Source organism: Manacus vitellinus, unplaced genomic scaffold (genome assembly GCF_001715985.3).
Source record: "Manacus vitellinus isolate BGI_N305 unplaced genomic scaffold, ASM171598v3 scaffold_36_pilon, whole genome shotgun sequence".
NCBI lineage: Eukaryota > Metazoa > Chordata > Aves > Passeriformes > Pipridae > Manacus > Manacus vitellinus.
Genome location: NW_021940508.1, coordinates 2,196,323 through 2,209,541, shown reverse-complemented (window position 1 = coordinate 2,209,541; position 13,219 = coordinate 2,196,323).

Below are 13,219 nucleotides of genomic sequence, written 5' to 3'. Positions count from 1 at the left end.
AAGTCACAAGCTATTAAAATCTGAAATACCAAACGTGAACAAAGGGAACAAAAGTGTATCTATTAAAATCTATTTGTTGGTGCTCAATTTAACAATTTTTGGTTCCTTTGTAACGGACAGAAAACAACATAAAAACTAAATGTAAGCTTAAGCAACTCCTTTTCATGCCATGCTGCTGACCCTGGCTGGATGCCAGCCACCCACCAAAGTCATTCTATCAGTCCCCTTCACAAGTGGTCAGAGGAGAGAAAATATAACAAAGGTTCAAGAGTTAAGGTAAGGACTGGAAGAGGTCACTCACCAATTAACATCATGAATAAAACAGACTCATCTTGGAGATATTAACTGAATTTATTAATAACAAAATCAGACTAGGATGATGAGAATTAAAATAAATCTTAAAAATATCTATCCCTCCACCATTCCCTCCTTCCCAGGCTCTACCTCCTCCCCCCAGTAACTCAGTGAGACTGGGAGTGGAGGTTACAGTTAGTTCATCACATGATTTTCCTGTCGCTGCTCAGAGAGAACAGTCCTTCCCCTGCTCCAGCATGGGGTCGCTGCCATGGGAGACAGTCCCCTACCATCATCTCCAAATGAGTCCATCCCATGAGCAACAGTTCTCCATGAACTGGTGCAACATGGGCCACTTCTTCATGGGTGCAGTCTTTCAGGCACAGGCTGTTCCCGCATGAGTTCCCCACAGGGTCACAAGTCTTACCAGAAAAACCTGCTCCAGCATAGCCTCTTCTCTCCATACGTCTGCAGGTCCCTGCCAGGAGCTGCTCCAGCAGTATTTTCCCATGGGTTCACATCCCTCTTTTGTGCATCCACCTGCTCCAGCGTGGGTCTCCTCCACAGGCTTCAGGTGGATCTCTGCATTCCCCTGGTCCTCCAGGTGTATCTCTGTACCCCCAATGTGTCGCAAGGAGCCATCCTACTTCACCATGGTCTTCACCACAGGCTGCAGGGGAATCTTAGTTCTGCCAGCTGGAGTAGCTCCTCCCCCTCCTTCTCCACTAACCTTGGTGTCTGCAGAGTTGTTCATATGTTCTCACTCTGCTCTTCTCTGGCCACAATTACATCTGTACAATAACTTTCTTTTTCTTCTTAAAGATGTTGTCATAAAGGTGTTACTATCGTTCCTGATTGGCTTGGCATTAGCCAGTGGTGAGTCCATCCTGGAGCCAGCCGGCATTGGCCCTGCCAGACACAGGGAAAGCCGCTTCTGGCAGCTTCTCACAGAAGCCACTCCTGTAGCCCCCCAGCTACCAAAGCCTGGTCACACAAACCCAATACACAAAAAAAGGCTGAATTTTTTGCAGAAGGATACTGTGACAGATGCCCCCTCTCTGAGTAAGCAGTACTTTTATTCCAGCATCACCGGCAAGTGTAAACTGTAAGCACTGTGCTAGACCATATATTCTCGGGCACCCTAGACTATAGGCCATGTCTTATCAGGAGCTAACAGCACCAGCCTGAGCTGGGACTAGACAACATTGAAACTGCTGCAGCTGTGCATTAACTGCACACACACCAAAGGAAGGATTGATTGCAAGTCAATTACTTTACCTATAGATATCTGTAGCTCTCAAGCCCATTGAGTTCTCCCGCACAGCAGCAGGCTGCACACTGGTGATTTCCCTTTGCACAGGGTTATTCCTCAAGGTCTATAATGAGGTAAGTGACATTTTACACTTGGCCTAAAATTATATCATATGCTAGCAAAATTTACATCTCCTGCTGTAACTTATTAGAAGTGTAGTAAGTAGTAGAGTGTTTGACTGCTGTCTAATCATCATCTAAATTATTGTTTAAACCATTGTCAAATAATTGTTAAATCACTGTTTAATTATGGTTCAATTATTGCTTAATCACTATTTGATTATCATACAGTCATAAATTAGTTATGATTGGATCACCATTTAATCATCAATAAACCCCTTTTTGTTAACACTATTGTGACTTCTTTTAACAATTCACCTGCAATAAATATCAAAAGAAAATTAGCCTCCCCCTGTCCTTCCTGAATTACTGAACTGTCAAGGAACTTCATGAAAAAATGGTAGAATATTATGTAAAAAACATAAATCCAAGTTCTAGGTGCTGCAAAAAGGTAAACTTTACACCACAAATATCAGGTACATATCACTTGGCTAAAGAAAATATCAGACTAAACATTCAAGATAAATAAAAATAGGAGGCAAATTTGAACATACCCCTGATGTTCCTGAGCTCATTCCTGCTGCAACTGAAGTATTCTCCTAATAATTGATTGCTTCATGGATTACCTTCTTCTTGCTTCCTTGCTACTCTACCAATCCCATTTTCCTTCTTTACATTACAGGCTGGAAAAATCTGTTTAAGATACTACAGTGTTATTGATTAAGTAACAAGTTATGAAGAAACTAATAAATACTCTGAATATACCAATGTTATTTATTGTTATGTCACTTTTTACACTACTATACACAGTAATACACAGTACTATACACAACAATATTTTTTGTCACTCTTTAATTTCACTGTTTCACTTTTTTGAAGTAATTTGTCTCTGAGGTGTAAGGCAGTATTTCCATCTACTTCATTGTGCTGTCTGGATCACCTGCTGTTACTGCTGACTTGGACTATTTGGCCTCTCTTCATATACTGTTCAGAACTGTACCACTTTTTAGTTCAGGTATGGATTTCAGTTTCATCACCATTTTTCTGGAATATTCAGAGTAAATAGAGAAATCTATGCTACTTAGGTTTATTCTGGGAAGTATTTGTGCACTGAGTAGCACATCATCTGCCCTGTTACCCATACTAATTTTTGAAACACATGTATGATTTACTAAAACTTTCCTGGTTTGAATTAATTTTTAGTTGCATGTATTCCAGATAGTTTCTACTTTATATCACAAAAATCTAAGAATTAGTGTTTAGAACATATGTCTCATTTAGTAACACTCGCAGTGGAAGTCACTGTAGTGGAAGCATGCAGCATCCCATTTGGATTTCGTGATAAATTAGAGCATGATGTGCCAAATGTGGCACAGACACAGCTTCAACAAGAAGCATCCCCAGGATTGTAACCCAAACACTCACACTGCAGAATAGATGTGCAGAAAGTGTTAAGTTGCTGTTAAGGTTCACCAGCTCCAGAAAACCTGGAGAATAAGGTCAGTGACAAGCAATCTGACAGGTTATAGCAGTAAACATACAGAAAAAAGCTAGTTAATGTGCCAATGCTGATTTAGCCTGGGCTTCGAAGAAGCGTTTTGGATTAGAGAATAAGCCTGGCACAGTAAGTTTAAGATTATTGTACAGATCTGGACTTAACCCCCAATGCTTATAACTTCAGACTAAGGCATCAAATAATATGAGCAAAGTAGTCCTCATAACATGCATTGATTGTTGTCCCCTTGAGGATCAGAGTGAAATGTTTGGGTTTTCTTGAATGGAATTGTGGAAGAAGTTTTTTAAGGAAAACTCTAATTTACACACACATGCAAACAAATACAAACATACACACATTACCCTTTAGGAAGGGAGTTAAACATGTAATCCATGGAAAGAGAAGGGACTCAGAACATTGCACAGACTCCTATTTCACAAATTCTGAAAGAGCAGGAAAGAGATTTCAAAGCCCTAATTCCATATTGTGTAGACCTGCTTTGAGGAGAACCTGTACCATGGATCAGGGGAACGGGTAGTCCCAGCACCTACCAGAAAAAGAGAGCTAAGCCATACACTGTGCCAAGAGAGGTAACAAAATCAGAGCTGTTGAATGTGCAGCAGAGGAACAACTGAGGTACAACTGACTCTAAACATGTAGGGATTCATAGATTAAATTTTGCCTCACAAATTGACCTGCAAGCAAACTGGAGGTCCTGGGAAAAGAGATAACACACTCCTCAGAGACAGCAATGCTAATTGGATAAGAAATTGTTCTCTGAACTACTAGTACACGGTTAGTGGCCTTCAAAGAATCTCAAAAAGCAAGCTCTGAAATCACATAATATTCCAAGTAGGAAGGGACCCACAAGGATCATTGAGTCCAACTCTTAAGTGCATGGCCCATACAGGGATCAAACCCACAACCCTGGCATTGTTAGCACCAGGTTCTAACCAACTGAGCTAATCTCAATTTATGATGGGAAGAGTAACTGCAAAAGGTCCATATCAGAGCAATGAGAGTAACGGCTACAGATTCTTAAACAAACGGATGGCTACCTTGCAATCCAGGAATATCTGTGCTTTGCTAATTCTGACATTCAGAGTGATTATATGCCTTCAAAAGAAAGAAAAAGAATTACAAGTTCTAAATGTGTTCCGTTGATATTTACCTGATATTAGGCGTGAATCTACTTCCATTCACTGCTCAGAACATCTTCAGTTCCAGAAACCGTTAACTGCTGATGAAAGCAACTACAGAATCAGGCCCCAGATGGCTCTAATGACCTACACAGTCAATACTGGTTGTGAAAAATTCTAAATATCAAAGTTAATTTTAGCACCTATGTCAAGTAAGAGGTCCCTTTTCTTTACATTCTTAAAAATATGAGCCAACACAAATGCATGTAGACTGATAGTCCAATTAAAATTTGTCACTTTTTTCCCCCCTGAAATTTGTGGGTTATAAGACTAGTCTTTTCAAGGCTGTGAAACTCCTAATAGTACCTACATTATCTGAGGGGAAAAGGGAATGCTGGGAGAGACAAAAAGAAGAGCTGAGAACACCATGCTAATTGGTGTTTGCAATGAAACTGAGATATCTGGGAAGCCATTAATGATATGAAGGCCAATGTGCCCCATCTCATTTAGCAGCCTGCAGCTGAGCAACATCTTTCCCTTCCTCTGACATAAAGAGGAAAGTTTCATTCTGAGAGAAGTGCAAACTGGGAGTAAATGTGGCTACCCCGTATTCCTTCTCCCGCTCCTTTCGAGCAATTCACTACCTCTCCTCCATTGCCAGAAGGATAAAAAGCAGAATGAAATTTATGCTCTGAATGATTGCTTTAAAGAGACATTGAGAGATTGCAGTGGGAAGGGAAAAAGAATGGAAACAAAACGGAACTGATAGTGCACACAAGATGATGGAAGATGTAAGCAGATCAGGAGTGTGTAAATGGCAGAGAAAGAACAGAAAGGAGGAAAAGGACACTTTTCAAAAATAAGAATAAGGACAGGAAACAATGTCCATTCCCTGGAACCCTCCACCAGCACAAGAGAGCTCTGACGTAGTACTAACACCATCCCCTGTTGACAATTCTGCTGCATTGAATGGCTTGGTGGAGAACAGAAAAAGATGCAATCATGGGATTTCTCCACTGTCTATTTATTGCTTGCCACAGTGTCCACCCATTCATTAATGCAAAGCAGACACTCATGAAAAAATTTTCATACACTTGTAGCACGGACATTCATTTGTTCTAAAAGTGACACGGAAAGTATTTTGTTGTTTTTTCTTTTTCACTATGCATTCTCTTGGCTCACAAACAATGAGAAACAATGTTATATGTCAGAGACATACAATTATTTCTTGGAAATATCTGACAATAAATGAGTAAACAAGTGATAGGGGCCTTCCAGTTTTAAAGTATTGTTTTAATTTTCTGTTGTGTTCTTCCTGATACATTACTGGCACTCTTGCAAATATTTAACTAAGCACACAGAAGTTGAGACTTTGGAGTATATCCACACCAGCTCCACGCGGTGTCACCTGAGCTCCCTGTGACTGGGCATAGAGCTGTGCTAACGTGTGCACAGTGTTTACAATACTTTAACTGACTTCTTCAGAAATCAGAAAAGAATTTAAAATTTACAGAACCAACAGATGAGAACCAGAGGAATATGATCATTTAATCTGCTGGTTAAAGAGTAGAGAAGATCATATTTGTAGCTCCTTGTCTAATAATGACATGAAGCATCCAGGAACAAAATGTGACAAACCCTGAGATAGAGATCACAGCCTGGGTTTTTCTTCTTCCAGGTTAATGACCCATCACTGAGCTTAAGATTCATGCTTTTTCCTGTTCTCTCTTTCTGGTTCTGCACATCTCTTCTCTACAGTTGTACACCTTCAGCAGAGGGGCTGGATGATATCTATCATTTTCCCTGGTCCCACTAGGGTAATAATAGTGAGATGATAGGAGCTCTCTGATAGGATGTGAAAGGCGTCATCTTGAGTCTTCTCAGGTACATCTGTCTGTAATCTCTAGGTTACTGTATAACAGCTACCTGACAACAACATGTTGTGCTTAGTTTTGTTTTGTCTTGGGTTTATTTGTTTTTAATATGGATTTCTTTTCATAAAAGATCCGCAAGATCACTTAGCTATTGCTCCCAGACAGACTAAAGTCCTTTTTCGCAGCCATGGTTAGGTAGTCAACAGTGAAAAGATTGAAAACATAATAGTTTTCAGGTGCTTCCCACTCAGGATCTCTGTGCATCTCCTTGATCAGCATGCTGACTGCAGAAAAACTTTATTATGGTGAACTCATATTTGGAGCCAGGTACTTTTCCCCACACCTGCAAACTGAAATACTTAACACAAGGTTAGAGATTTACCTCATGAGGGGAAAAAAAATTAGATAATTTGCGAGGACAACATGTAAATCTGCTGTAATTACACCACTTTTCTTGAATCTAACCCTTGCAGTACTTACAATCATGCATATTAAGCATACAGTATATGGAGATATTCAATGGCATGGACCTCAGGAAACCTGCATTTTATTCCATGTTCTTTTTGTACTTGCTGTTTAATCTTCTAAAATTCACTTTATGTGTCATATCTAGTTCCTCTCCTTCCCTTTGCCAGCATTACAGATTTTAAAAGGTTTGAGGCAGACTTATTTTTTATTATTATGCTTTTATGGTCGCAAACATGCTAAGCCTTGATTCCCACTGCAGACTGTAATACTAATAGTATCTCTGGTGATGTTCAAGGCAACCAGAACCACAGCTTTGAAAGAAAGGACAATGAATATTGCCTTAGTACCTTCCTGTATCCATCATGAATGTACTGAGGCATACCCTGAGGGCCACTCTGGCCCTGTCCATGTCAGTGATGCACAGAATCTGTTAAGCTTTTTATCCAGCCAGATGCACAGAAAATGGAGTAGCAGCTGGCTCTAAGACATGTTGAAGACATGTTCTGTGGCCAGAGCATTGCGGTACTCCAGTGGAGCACACATCATGAGACAGTCCTGTAAAAAGGGCAGTGCATACTCACATCAGCTTTAGGACCCCAAGATATAGGAGCTTCAAAGATGGTCTAAAACTCATGAGCTACTCCCAGCAGGTGCACTGAACAGAGATTCTTCACAAGCATCTGCATACAGCAATATCTGACATTTCCCTAGCTTTTCACATATTTTTAGAGTGATATAGAAATCTGCATTTTAATGAGTTATAGGTCACATATAGTTAACATATAGGCATTACTTTACTAGAAAAATAACCTCCAGCACATTCACATTGAGGTTCAGTACACCCTGCTCACTTTTGCAACATATTGTAATCAATAGTTATCAGTTAATAGTAATTTTAAGCTGCTGTAGGACTGACTCTGGTATTCAGTGTTTATAAAAGTTGGTCCCAAAACCACAACCATATGAAACATACACTATGCCTTTTTTTGCCATGGCTCAGTTGCAGGAATCAGGAACCGAGGATATTTCTTTTCCAAAACTATTTGAATTAAAACAAGAAAAATAGTAGTCCTAGCTGTTAGTTTTACTATTTCTGTTTCAGAGTTTTTCTGCATATCCCTGCATTACCTAAGCAGAACAAAGTGGATATTGTCTCATATTCAGCATTTCATAGCCAAAAAAGGATTGCCATGGCTTTAAATTAGTTTCATAAGCTTAATGTTGTATGAGCAAACACTTTTTTCTGTTAATGTAATAGGTCTATTACAGATATACTGGGGGGGAAGTAAGTTGCTTTTGGAAAGCCTGTAATTAATCAGTTAAAGATCTAGCTGCAAAATCATTGATGGTTGCACAGAGGCTAATGAAATGGTAGTATGAGTTGAGAGATTTATACAGATTATATGTGTTCTATTCATTTTGTGCCTGTAAGTTTCTGAATATAATCACATCAAGATGTTTACTTAGACACCCAAAATTTTCCTAACAATTATATGGGTATGGGGATTATCATAAAAGGTAAATATTTACAGCACATGGAAAAACATGGTTATTCTCTGTTGTAAGTTTTCTAAAGATTTTGTTGATGTTGGCAGATTAATTGCGTATTTGGTTTAATTTTTTTTAAAAAGAACAGAAAAAAACTAAAAAAGGAAGTAAAACACAACTCAACTACATTCATTAGATAAGATTCTGATAGTAAGTAAATCTGGTATGCTACTGGTTTGAATCCTAGTTACTCACAACTCTATTACCACTAACTAGCCACAAGACATTCCCTCTATGAAAAAGACTACAGTTTGTGTATTACTTGGCTTTATTCCTCTTCACTCTCCTCACCGGCCTTTTTCTTTTCCATTTTGTTTCTATGTCATCGGAACATTATTTGGAATAAAGGATTCATAAAATTATTCTTCATTTTTAATATATACTTAAACCCAAGAATTCAATTTTCAACAGTATTTTGACTGCCTATAAGTAATATCCAGTGCTCATTTTCTTTCCAATAAAAGCGCTTTTGTTAATTGATTTGAAAAAGATTTTTTTGTCTTTGGTACAATTTCATGAAGCTTATGTAAATTTTGTTTCTTGACATAGATGAGCAAGACATTTCTAGATTCTGATAAAAAGTATTTCAATGACTGTGATATACTCGATCTTGTTACTTTCTGGAGAAAAAAAAATCCTCATGAATAGCGTATGCATTAGAGAGAAAAAATATTTAAGTGTTTAACCATGTGGGTTTTTGCCTTGCATGAAAATTGCACTGACCTGAGGAAAATAACACTTTTGACTAAGTTTCTGCCACAGAACTCTGTACTGAAACATTTATAATTGAGGTGATTTAAATGAAAATACATATGCCTGTAGCCTGACTACCACCAATGTAATTGATCTTCTGAGCAAGAATTTGTATGTTTAGACCTCAAAATGTATGTTTCTACAGTTCCAGACTGTCATACTTGACTATTCCAGATAATCCTATTAATGTAAGCTGTGCTCATCTACATTCAATCATTCGTTTTTCTGCCACTGAACATATATTGGATACAAGTAATACACAGGAAGAAAAGACAACAGGTAATGATGTTGAAACATATTCATAAAACAGAAGCAAGTTGCAAGAATCTCTGCTTAACATCCTCTTGACTTTCCAAAAACACTTTCCACAAAACTCTTGCTCTGTTATTTCCCTCAATCAAAGAGAAGCCTTCTGAAGTACATCGTGTGTTTCCATTTTACCTCTTTCATTTATAGAAAACTCCAGATGTAAAATGTGTTTAGATGCAGCCAACTCAAATAAATGAAAACACTTCTTCCAAAAGAAGGAAAGACATGAAGTCAAATAACAGTTTAAGCTGGTGATTTTCAGAAAATCTTTCTTTCCTCATCCATAAGATTAGAGCAAGATTTCACCCTAAGAAACTATAATTGGTTTTTGATGATGATGACAGTAAGTGAGAAACATTGTCAATGAATGAAAGATGACAGAGGCTCAGAAAGCCACATACAACCTACCTTAAAACCTCTGTGTCAGGCCTCTTATGCCAGTGGCTGACTTGAGTCCTTAAAAGTAGGGAAATGCTTAACTTCTTTATAAACAAAGCTCTTAAGCCCATAAGGAGTCCACTTGCATAATAAATAACCTTAAAGCCAAAGGAAGAAAGCACTATCCAAAATTTTGTGGGGTGTTTTTACTTTATAACTGTAGTAGGCAGGACCATCTGTAATATCTGCAGATCTAGTTGTATCACAGACAAAAATGTACATAAAAATATTTGGGTTTATATCCACTTAAGTATTAAAGCTTATGCTTCAGTATAATACTGCATGCAGAGGTATCTTGTAACACAGATTTATTTGATGAAACATAAAGATGAGGAGATTGTGTTACTTTGATCCTTAAAGCTGAGGAATATCTCAGGTTGTTGCACTGTGAGGCAACAACAAGCTTCCCGCTGATGATGCTGACAGCAGATTTTCACCTTTTTTACTTGAGGGACAGTTTAGTGTATCTGTAAAATGGGTATAATGATTATTGCCTGCCTCAGTGTGGTGTTTGGTTAAAAACTTTATCACTGAGTCCTAGAGGTGACCACCTGTGCACTGATATCCACAACTCCCATGTTATTTAGGACTGATTCCCTGAGGCAATGATTGTGTGGAGTCTTACAAACTCTGAGAAATCTACAAATGAGCATAGTATTATCTTTTTTACTAAAGCCAACAATTGTATCTTGTCATAAAGCAAATTCTAAATTAATTTTCAGTGGTGCTTCTAAGTAGGTTCTTCATGCATCTGGAAGCTGTTATCCGTTTTCTCAATTTTTGAATCACGGGTTCTATAAAACATTCAGGTCGGTGAAATTACAGCGAGAAATGCTGCCAACTATCTAACAGAGATTTGAAGGAGAGTAAGAACTATTTTGCTCACCTGTTCTGACCTCCTGTCATAATTACTGCAATAAAGCTGTTTTTTCATTTCCGCCACATAAGCAAATGTTGTCAAACTCAATAGTTTCAACGCAACATTTGTAGTACAGACTAGACAAAGAAGAAAGATATCTAAAACAAATAAATAAGGCTGACACCAATTATTTTTGAAAATTCAAGTATGGCAAAATATACACACATTGTAAAAACATTCTTGTCTTGTCACACAGAGGTGGAAGATGGCTCTTTGCAACACGTGGTACCAGTATAAGGGTTTCTAATGTCACACAGCAAATCAATTTCTAAATTAAAAAAAAAGTAATTTCATGTTTTAAAAATCTGATAAGACTTCTCCATCTGCCATGTGCCACAGTTGACAGCTGCTTCCTTTTGCACGGCTAAGATCAACATGACCTTAGCCAGTCAGAGTGTGTAGGGTATAAGGCCATTGTTGAACATATTAGTGGAAAAGTATTAAAGCTTGGCAGAATTTTCTGTGTTTTGCCTTCTCTCTTTTGCTCTGATCAATATCTATCCCTTTCTATACTGTTCCTGTCTGTGTCACCTGTCTTCTCTGTGGTAGATGTCTTTTAAGAGTAGCTTGATTCAGCTGTAGTTGACCTTTAATGGAGCAGTGCTTATTCACATCAAGTTTTTATAGGCCCGCTAGTTTCTGCACATGTGCAGAGCAGGAGTCCTCTTTGACCCACAGGAGTTACAGAAAGAGAGATACATTTTTTGGGAGGGAGGTTTGGTGGATACTTTGTTTTAGAAGAGCAATGCTTTCTTAAAACCAAAATAAACAAGCAAAAAACAACAACAAAAAACCAGTTTTTTTTTAGAAGAAAGAAATCCTATGCAAATTCAAGAGTGGCAAAAAAGTAAACAATTACAACGTTGCAATTAATATAAACATAGTCATGTTTTGTCACATATATTACGATTGATTGTAGCTCTAACAGAAAAATGCTTTTATGAAGGAGACTGGGAAACATTTGCAGTTGAGTGCCAAATCATCATCATTGGTATCAATATCTGATTTGCCACAGCCTCAGCATCAAATACACACACTGGAAAGCTCTCCTTTCTATTTTCTTGCCCTGCCTCCATCTTCGCTCTCTTCATTCCTCATTCTGACATGCTCTTCCTTTTATATTCTCCTCACCATCAGTTTCTTTCCTTCTTATTTTCTGTTTCCAATGACATTGCATTCAATTTCTTGAACATTACTCTCACCTCTGCCCCTCTATTTGTTCCTCCATACATTTTTGCTTATGATTCTCCCCCCCCTAAAGCCAAATTCATCCTTTTTTTGATCTTTTCCCAAGCCCTCATTCTTTTCAGTCATTCATTTTGTCCTGCGACACAGCTCAAATGCATATGGTCATCATATCAGATCATATCTCGCCTCTATCCAAGGCCTTCCATTCATTTTGGTACCCTTGACAACAGTGGGAATGACATGGCCTCTTTACTGATTGCACTTGCAGCATTGTCCAGAGTGAGTGTTAAGTACGGTCCCAGGGCTAGAACACATTTACTGGCCTGCCTCCTCCAAAGATATTTTCTTTCCAACCTTTCGTGAGACCAGGTGGACTAGGGTATAGCAGGCAGTCTACAGGCAAACTAGAAAATTGTCCTAAAAACATAAAATTTCCCCCAATCTGCCTTTCAAATACATTATATGTGAAGATAGGAAGTTGCAACCATTTAAAAATTCCTTATCTGCCAAATGTGGATTTGGCAGTGAAACTGTTAAAGTATGCACTGCATTGCAGGGTCTTCAGATGCTGAGTTCACCCTGTACATATTTGTTTACACAGGGAAACAGAAACTGTGTGCAATACATTTGGAAAAGTCACAATATATGGATACAACCAACCATATGGGCAGAAATACACATCTTATAAAGAGAACAAACGATGACAGGCAACTCAAGCTCTTGCCGCACTAACCCATGATACATTTCTTTTCTTGAGCTGGGACTAAATGCAGGATTCTGAGCAATACAAAGGAAACCACAACTTTAATAATGATTACCACAAGTAACTTTAATAATGATTATATGCTCCACATGAATGTTACAGGTGTGTAACACATGTATTGGTGGTATCTATTGCACACTACTGTGATTTGCTCTCTATCTACATACATATATAACCCAATATCACCTATCGTGTGAGATACCTTTCATCTTTATATGTAATGGATGGCACATGTCCCACTAGCTAATGCTAAGCAATACGTATGTTGTGCATGCTTGTTCTTAATGTAAGATTTATTATTTATTTATGGTTTTTATTTGCCCCTATTCAAAAGCGAGACCACTAAACACTGAACAGTGGACAACACATAAAAATTTCCCCTCCCCTCCTTCTTTTGCTTTCATGCATGAGAAATGATTGTACAAAGGGTCACAGTTCATCTTTAATTCATCCCTCTAACATGCTAGTTGCACTACTTTCACTCAGGATTCTCCTATTTTGTGTGTAGCCACTTTAACAAGTTTGTGTTTGCATGCAGTTTTGAGACTTACAGGATTGGCATTATGTAAATTCTGTTCAGTGTTTTTTGGTTTGGTTTTTATTTTTTCCTGTTGAAGCGAGGCAACTTCTCCTCAGAACACTTGCAATAAACTGTGCATG